Raw genomic sequence first — 7,180 nt, 5'->3', positions numbered from 1 at the left:
TCAAATTAATCTTCACCGCATTTATCAATTACTGATGACTGTTTGAAGTTATAATTCGAGCGTCATTAATTGTGCAGTAATTAGTGGATCTACGTGGCCGTATTTTCATCGTTTTCCTTAACGTATTCTACGATAGGTTTTTCGAAAAGTATCTTTTATGGTCCGATTTCATTATCCGCTAAACTTGTGTTTAAACTGACTTAAACTGATATTTTACTCAATGTGCTTCACCTATAGAGAAGCTCATAAAGAGATAATAAAAAATCGCGCTTGTATGTACTGAAGTCATTGCAAAGACGATTTCCATCATTTTATTCCGATTATTTGCATATTCGATGTGTGCTTGCGTTCCCACAAGTCACAAACGCGGGGGAGAAGTCCACCAAGTACAACGAAGCGAACTCGCTCTCTCCCATCGATCGTGAATTTCGATCACGCAGACGGGGTCGACCCCCAGGCTGCTTTACGAAAGCCGCTGCCGCGGCCGCGGCTCTCTCGGTCGCAGCGCAACGCCGTCAAAAACCGATCGGTCGGTTGACGCAGTGCTTTAAGATGCATCATAATTATCGTGGATCCCCTCCCTCCTCCAGCCGCTCGCTCCTCGTCCCCGACCCCTTTCTCGCGCGGGTGGAATACGAAGCAGTCGGCTTTCCCTGTATCAGGTACGAGCGTTTCTATTTATGGCTGCCGACTCCCGGCCCCGACGAGTTATGATATTGTTTCGGCCGGTTCTCAGAATCTACGCGATCGGTGACTCGGATAAACCGCGGAACGAGAGAGTGAGAGAGAGAGAGAGAAGCAGAGAAAAAAGGAACAAAAATAAAGTTGCTGAGAGCGAGAAGTACGTTTCGTATCTCGCCTCGGTACGCACTGAACGGAGAGATGTAAGCGAGAGAGAGAGAGAGAGAGAAGAAGAAGAGTAAGAGAGACATAATTTTATTTCTTCATCAAAACAACGCGCGACCCGCCTATCTTTTATGATCGCTTGACCGCTTCATTAGTTTGCCGACTTTCCGAAGGTTCCAAACGCAGCCCGTTTACTCGAGCTGAATGTATTAATTGATTAACACTGTTGACATTTACCAATAGTGTTAAATAATATTGCTGATGCGTAATATGTAGTAATTGATTGCATGCGGCATTTGCTCCACAAAAACGTTCTATCACAGTTGGATCTTAAAAAATTGGCTTGTATTTACTCAACCAAAATTTGATAGTTTTATAGCTCCCAATTAGATCAACTGGTTCTTAGTTGATCCAATCAACAGCAGTGAATGATAATTAATGCGCCCGATAGATTAGTTTCCCTATCAAGACTGCATTTCTCGTGTCCGATCGTGGGACTCTTTTCCTCTGACACACGATCACGTAAGAGCTGAAGAACGAAGAGAGTGAGAGAGTGAGAGAGAGAGGGAGGGGGAAAGTTGACCCTCTCGAGAGTTGGCCGAGGTTAGTTATGGAGCTGACGGGACCCTGCGCGCGGTTACAGAAGTATTTGAATAGCTGTCGGCCCTTGTAAGCCGTCAAAAAGTCAAAGGGAAACCACTAAAATCAGTTAGGGATCTCAACTATGCGCGAGAGCGAGAGCGAGCGTGCGTGGCGACGGCTCGCGCGAAGAAGAAAGGACGGTGGCTCCTTCCCTCGCGAGGAGGGAGACAGTCCTCCGTGCCCGAGAGCAAAAGAAGAACGAAGAGGTAGGAGAGACACGAGCCCCGAACACGGGAAGATGGGGAGTTTATGGAAATTTCTCCTTCGGAGAGACCGTTATGCACGTCTCGCCTATTTCCGTGACCAAACGTTTATTGGCCGCGTTTTGTCCTCGAGACAATAGTCTCCCGTTCTTTATGACCGCGCCGATATCTCAGCTGAGGAATTATAGCCGGAAAGTCGCGGATACACTTCGGAACGTAGAGAACGCGTGCAGAACGGATATTCGTCTTTAATACACGTGACGCATTTTCATAGCCGGTAATGTATCTCTGGCGAAAAATTGTCCATCGTACGAGATATCAAATGCAGTCTCAATAGGAAACATCTGGGGTGCACCAATGACTAAAAGCCAGTTGATCCAATTGGCAGCTATAACTAGCTCGAATCTGGTTGCGTCATACAAGCCAACTTTTTAAGATCCAACTTTGATAGAATGTTTCTGTAGCGTAACGTTGAGGAAGATTAATTAGACTCTTTGAATGAGACACACGAGTAGAGAACTCGACATACGCATGGCAGGCACCCTGCGAAGCGAACATTGACTGTGCGATTATTCGGGAGGATCGTGGTGAACGTTCGAAAAAAAAAAACAAAAAATAAAGAGGAAAATACTCAGCCCTCTCCCTCCCGGTCGCGCCTAGCGTTTGTTGCGTCAGCGACAAATCTCAGTCTGGGAACTCGCAAATTGCCAAACGCACCGGCATCAGAATTCACGTCGACGACGACGGTAACGTTAACACGTACACGCGCAACGATGTGGCAACACGTCCCGTCGGTACACATCTGCGCGGCCCGCGATATGCGCCCCAGCTAGGTACACACACAGTACCTGCGTACCTACGAAGATGCGGATACATTTTTTACAAAACGTTTCTCATTCCGCGGCGCATTACCGGAGAAACGAGAAAGGGATGATGCGCGGAGGTAACTCGGACAAGGAGGACACACCGGCAGGACGAAGAAGTGGCGGAGAAAGAGAGAATCGAGGGGGCAGCCGGGGGGGAGAAGGAGAGGTGGAGGGAAAAAGCGGCGCGGAGGAGGGCGAAGGGACGATGAGGAGGGACGGAGGGGGACGAAGGGAAGGCGGAGGGAAAGGCGAGCCTGAACATTTCGTGAAACAAGGAAAAATGCGACTCCGCCGAGGCACGACCGCAACATTTTTGTCTTTACAAAATTATGTATTCCGCGGGCCTCCGCCATATCTCTCAAAGCATAACAAGTTCCCTCTGTGTCTCTCCCGTTCCTCCACCACCACCTCCTCCTCCACCTCCTCCTCCTCCTCCGCCGCCGCCGCCGCCGCCGTCGTCTCCTCCTCCGCAACTCCGGCTCTTCCACGCCGTCTCTTCTTTCGCCGTTCTCCCCGGGTCTGCAACCGGGACACGTCTGTCCTTCTTCCATGCCGGGGCCATATATCTGCCTCTCGTATAACGCGCACCTTGTCTACCTCGCTCTAACGTCGCCGCATCCGTCCGTCTCCGTCCCCGTTCGCGCGCGGGCAACATCCACACATACGCACACCGCCGGTCCACGTCTTTCCGCGGATCCATCCACGTCCATCGTTTCCCTCCGACGAGCTCGTCCAGATAGGAGCCAACTACCGAAATCGAGTATTCGCGACCCTGCCGTCAGCCTACCGTGGGATAATCCCGCGGTAGGGAATGCGAATAGCCGCCGCGTCGTCGGAGGCGCTCGATATTTATTTCCCGTATTACGATGCTCGGATCGTTCGGGATTAATTAACATTCTCGTTACGCGATGATCCGCGGATAGATTTGCGAACGTGGAGAAACCGAAGCGTGACTTCTCCGTGACTTCCAATCCCGGACGTTGGGCGCTGCCATTGATGGTTACTCGCGAAAGGATATAGAGATCTTAGCAGATGGTGGGTCTCCCTTTGATCCGGAACGTTATCCCGCACGATCTTCCGCGGTGCTCCGATAACAATTCCAGCGCCGAACGGTTTCGGCCGGGATGATAGATCGACGAACGTCGCGCGAGAGCCGGCGGCGATCCTATCGGTTTCCACCGGTAGGAATCCGTCACCGTCGACAGCTACGTTGAACTTTACGCACGGCACAGCCGCCGGTTGACACGGATACCTTTTTCTCCTCTCGATTTCCTTCCCTCGTCCGCCTCCCGCCCCGCGGCCCTTTGTCTCAGATGCTGCGAGGATGATACGACGGCGAAGGTGTAATGGATCGCCACACGACCGGGCCGGCCTAAAACCCACCTCCCGCCTCCTGTAAGGCACACCGGGAAAGATCGGTGAGATTACATGGAAGCAGGGCATAATGTCCAAACAGTTGCTCGTCAACAAGCGGCTAACGGTCCACAAAACGTCTACCAGCGGCTGATCGGGTCCTGCCATCGAATTCCTCGGGATGATCGACCGTCGAACGTCAAAATCTCCACGAGGCGCTGCGTATAAATACACACGGGAATCTGCTGTAATGTTAATTACTATTTGCCGAGAGTTCGGCACACCTTCCGGACGCCGTGTGTCGATCGATAATACTCGAGCGGTTCCACCAAGGAATCGTGGCCCGGAGAATAATGTATTCCACCCGCGTGAGAATCGCACGTTACTGTTAAATAAAAAAAAAAAAGAAACGAGGCGAATATAAAGCGAACATTTTTTTTCGGTAAGAAATAACAAAAGATTTCGCGGATTTTCGTACGAAATTCAATTTTCAGTATGAAACTCGACGTCGGGTAGATTGAAATTAACCCACGGCCGCGAGAAAAATCTCCGCCGCTGCGGACGTTCTAACTTAATCGACCAAAATTGTTACAGTGAAATTATTTTCCGGGCTCATCAATAAGAAAGTTCTCTCCGATGAGTCTCATAAGAAAGAGAGAGAGAGAGAGAGACGCGACTCGTAATCCGTCTATTTAAAGATGTGAGGCTCCTCGTGCTGCCTCAGCGCGCAGTTTTAATGAATTCTTCAGTGGCCGCCGAGCCGTTGAACCACGTTAAGCCGCGATCCAAGGATCGTTCGGGCGAGAACGACTTTATTGGACTTCCATTAAAGCGAGAAGAGAGCGCGAATGGCGCCGCGCATATACGCCCGCGTGTATATACATATAGACGTGTGTATAGGGCTGTCGTAAATCGATCGTTGCGCAAATTGCCCTGGCCTAACATCTGGCATCGCATTCGACTATCAGTCGGATCACGCTCAAGCGGCGGTGAAGGACAGGGCGGTCGGGGGAAGATCGGGACTCGATAAAACGACTCAGACTCGTACGTGGCGTGGTGCAAAGTGCTTTACCCACGGGGTAAAAGCGGAGAGTGGTGGATCACGCGCGAGCTCGGTTAACGAAGAAGAGGGCACGAGAGAGCGATGAGAGAGGGACAGATCGTCGTCGTAGGAACGAGTTTCGCAGGTTTTTACGAGCACGTGATCGCCGTGGTGAACGAGTAATCGAATCGCCGTGAATCCCGGTTAATCCGTTCCGCGAGTGTCTATTGCGCGCCGTGAACCACTCGTCACGGGGACAAATGCGGCCGCGCATGCAAATCTCTTTCAGCGCGCGAATAATTGCAGTCGTGAAAAGGGTTGCTCGTTTCGGCAATGGAAAAAAAAAAAGATGAGTAGACGCGGGCCGCTTAAAGTAGACTGAAACAGCCGAAGAGTCTATTGTCTATATTTTCTGTATAGATTACGATTGACGTACGATGACGAGTAGATATATCGTGAAGCAAAACAATTCCGAACGTCTGGCCTTAATTCTAATTATTAAGATTGCATGAAAATTGAATAAATAAAATTAAATTAACAGCTTGGTAATTAATACGTTAAAAAAATGACGTTGACAAATTATACAATAGTGTCCTTCGACTGTCAGGAAGGAAAGTAATTATCTCGTTTAATCCTGGTAGAAATTCGATCATTAGGAACCGTATATTGGATGCAGCACGATCGAAGATTACCAGGAACACGATCATTACTTGTGTGCTCGCCAACTACAATATACTCCGCTGTGTTTTTTAATCGACTAATTAATTATTAATCTTTAATTACAGGATAAGCACAAAGAAGAGAGATATGTGTATTGCTAACAAATTTATTTTATTCATAAACAGGCTTGTAGATGAAAAAGCAGTAAAATGACGAAATAGGTAAAATGATGAATTGTTAATTTTTCTAAGTTAACAACGAATGACGAGCAAATGTTTAATTTATTATGGACTTTAGATAATAATAAATAAACTCTGATATATATATATATATATATATATATATATTGATTTCAATAATCTGTTTACAAAAGTGGATAATATAATAAAAAATGTTTGGCTGTAACCTATATAATTTTTTGGTGTTTGTTCATAAGAAATAAGATGTAATTATAGTAAATATTTTTATTTTCTTTATAGAATCACAATAACGTATAATTAAAAAAATATATAATAACATACTAATATCTTTTTATTTACCTTGTAATATTTTTGTTCAATAAATAAACACGATTATAGATTAAATATCGCACCGTGCACATTTGTACGTTAGTTACGGTCTTAAGCATTTTGTATATAACGCATATCTGTATTTCATAGCATTATATAACGCAATTTTAATAATTGCATTTTTATAATAAGATAATTTTTGTTCCATTTACATTTGTCTTCAACCACACTGTAATATCAAAATAATGTAAGTTTATATTGTAATAAATCTTCCTTATTCATGATAAGTGCATTTTTGACTATTTACCGCCTTACCCATTATTAACAGTTATCTTATCGGCATATGGAGATAAGATGACACATGTTCTCAAAAGTTCACATGCTTTTAAAAAATCTAAATTTTAGAAAACTAATTTATTCAATCGCTAATTTTACAGACTTAATTTTTACAGACGATGAACAAAGCTTTAATGAATGTGAAAGAAATCGACAATCCTCAAGTCGCTATCTTATCCCTTTTTCCCCTATACTTTTCTACTGATTCAGTCACATAGTCTTTGTACATTATTCGAGTTACCAGCTCACTCACGATACTCGGTATTGCATGGTAAAATCCCAGACGAACTATATAAGTCGCTGATATCTTTTTGCTTCTCGAAGAAAAGACCTTCGTGGCTCTTTACGAGTTTCTTTAATAGTGATAAAGAGCCTTATCTCCAGATCCGCGAGTCGTTACCTTCGCTGAAGATGTGCCCGGACGTGCACAAGCGCATGTACGAATCGTCTTCGCGCGACACTTTTGGCCGCGCTGTCACGGCCGTGTCAAGTGTAATTTTTTCAACATTGCTCGGCATTCGTACCATAAAGTACCCCCGTTAACGTGACACGAGAATTATGATCGCAATTATCCTTCGCGCTTTGTTACCTGTCGGTCTTGCTCAAGATGAGGGCTTTATTCATACGAGACAAACATTTTCTCATCGTACGAATACGCGTCTGCGTCTCTCAACATTCTTACATTTCTCTCGAAGAAGTCATTACACGGTTCATCACTCGCTT

This window comes from Solenopsis invicta, chromosome 8 (genome assembly GCF_016802725.1).
Source record: "Solenopsis invicta isolate M01_SB chromosome 8, UNIL_Sinv_3.0, whole genome shotgun sequence".
Taxonomy (NCBI): Eukaryota; Metazoa; Arthropoda; class Insecta; order Hymenoptera; family Formicidae; genus Solenopsis; species Solenopsis invicta.
The sequence above is the reverse complement of the archived record's forward strand: the minus strand, read 5'-3'. Positions refer to the sequence as shown.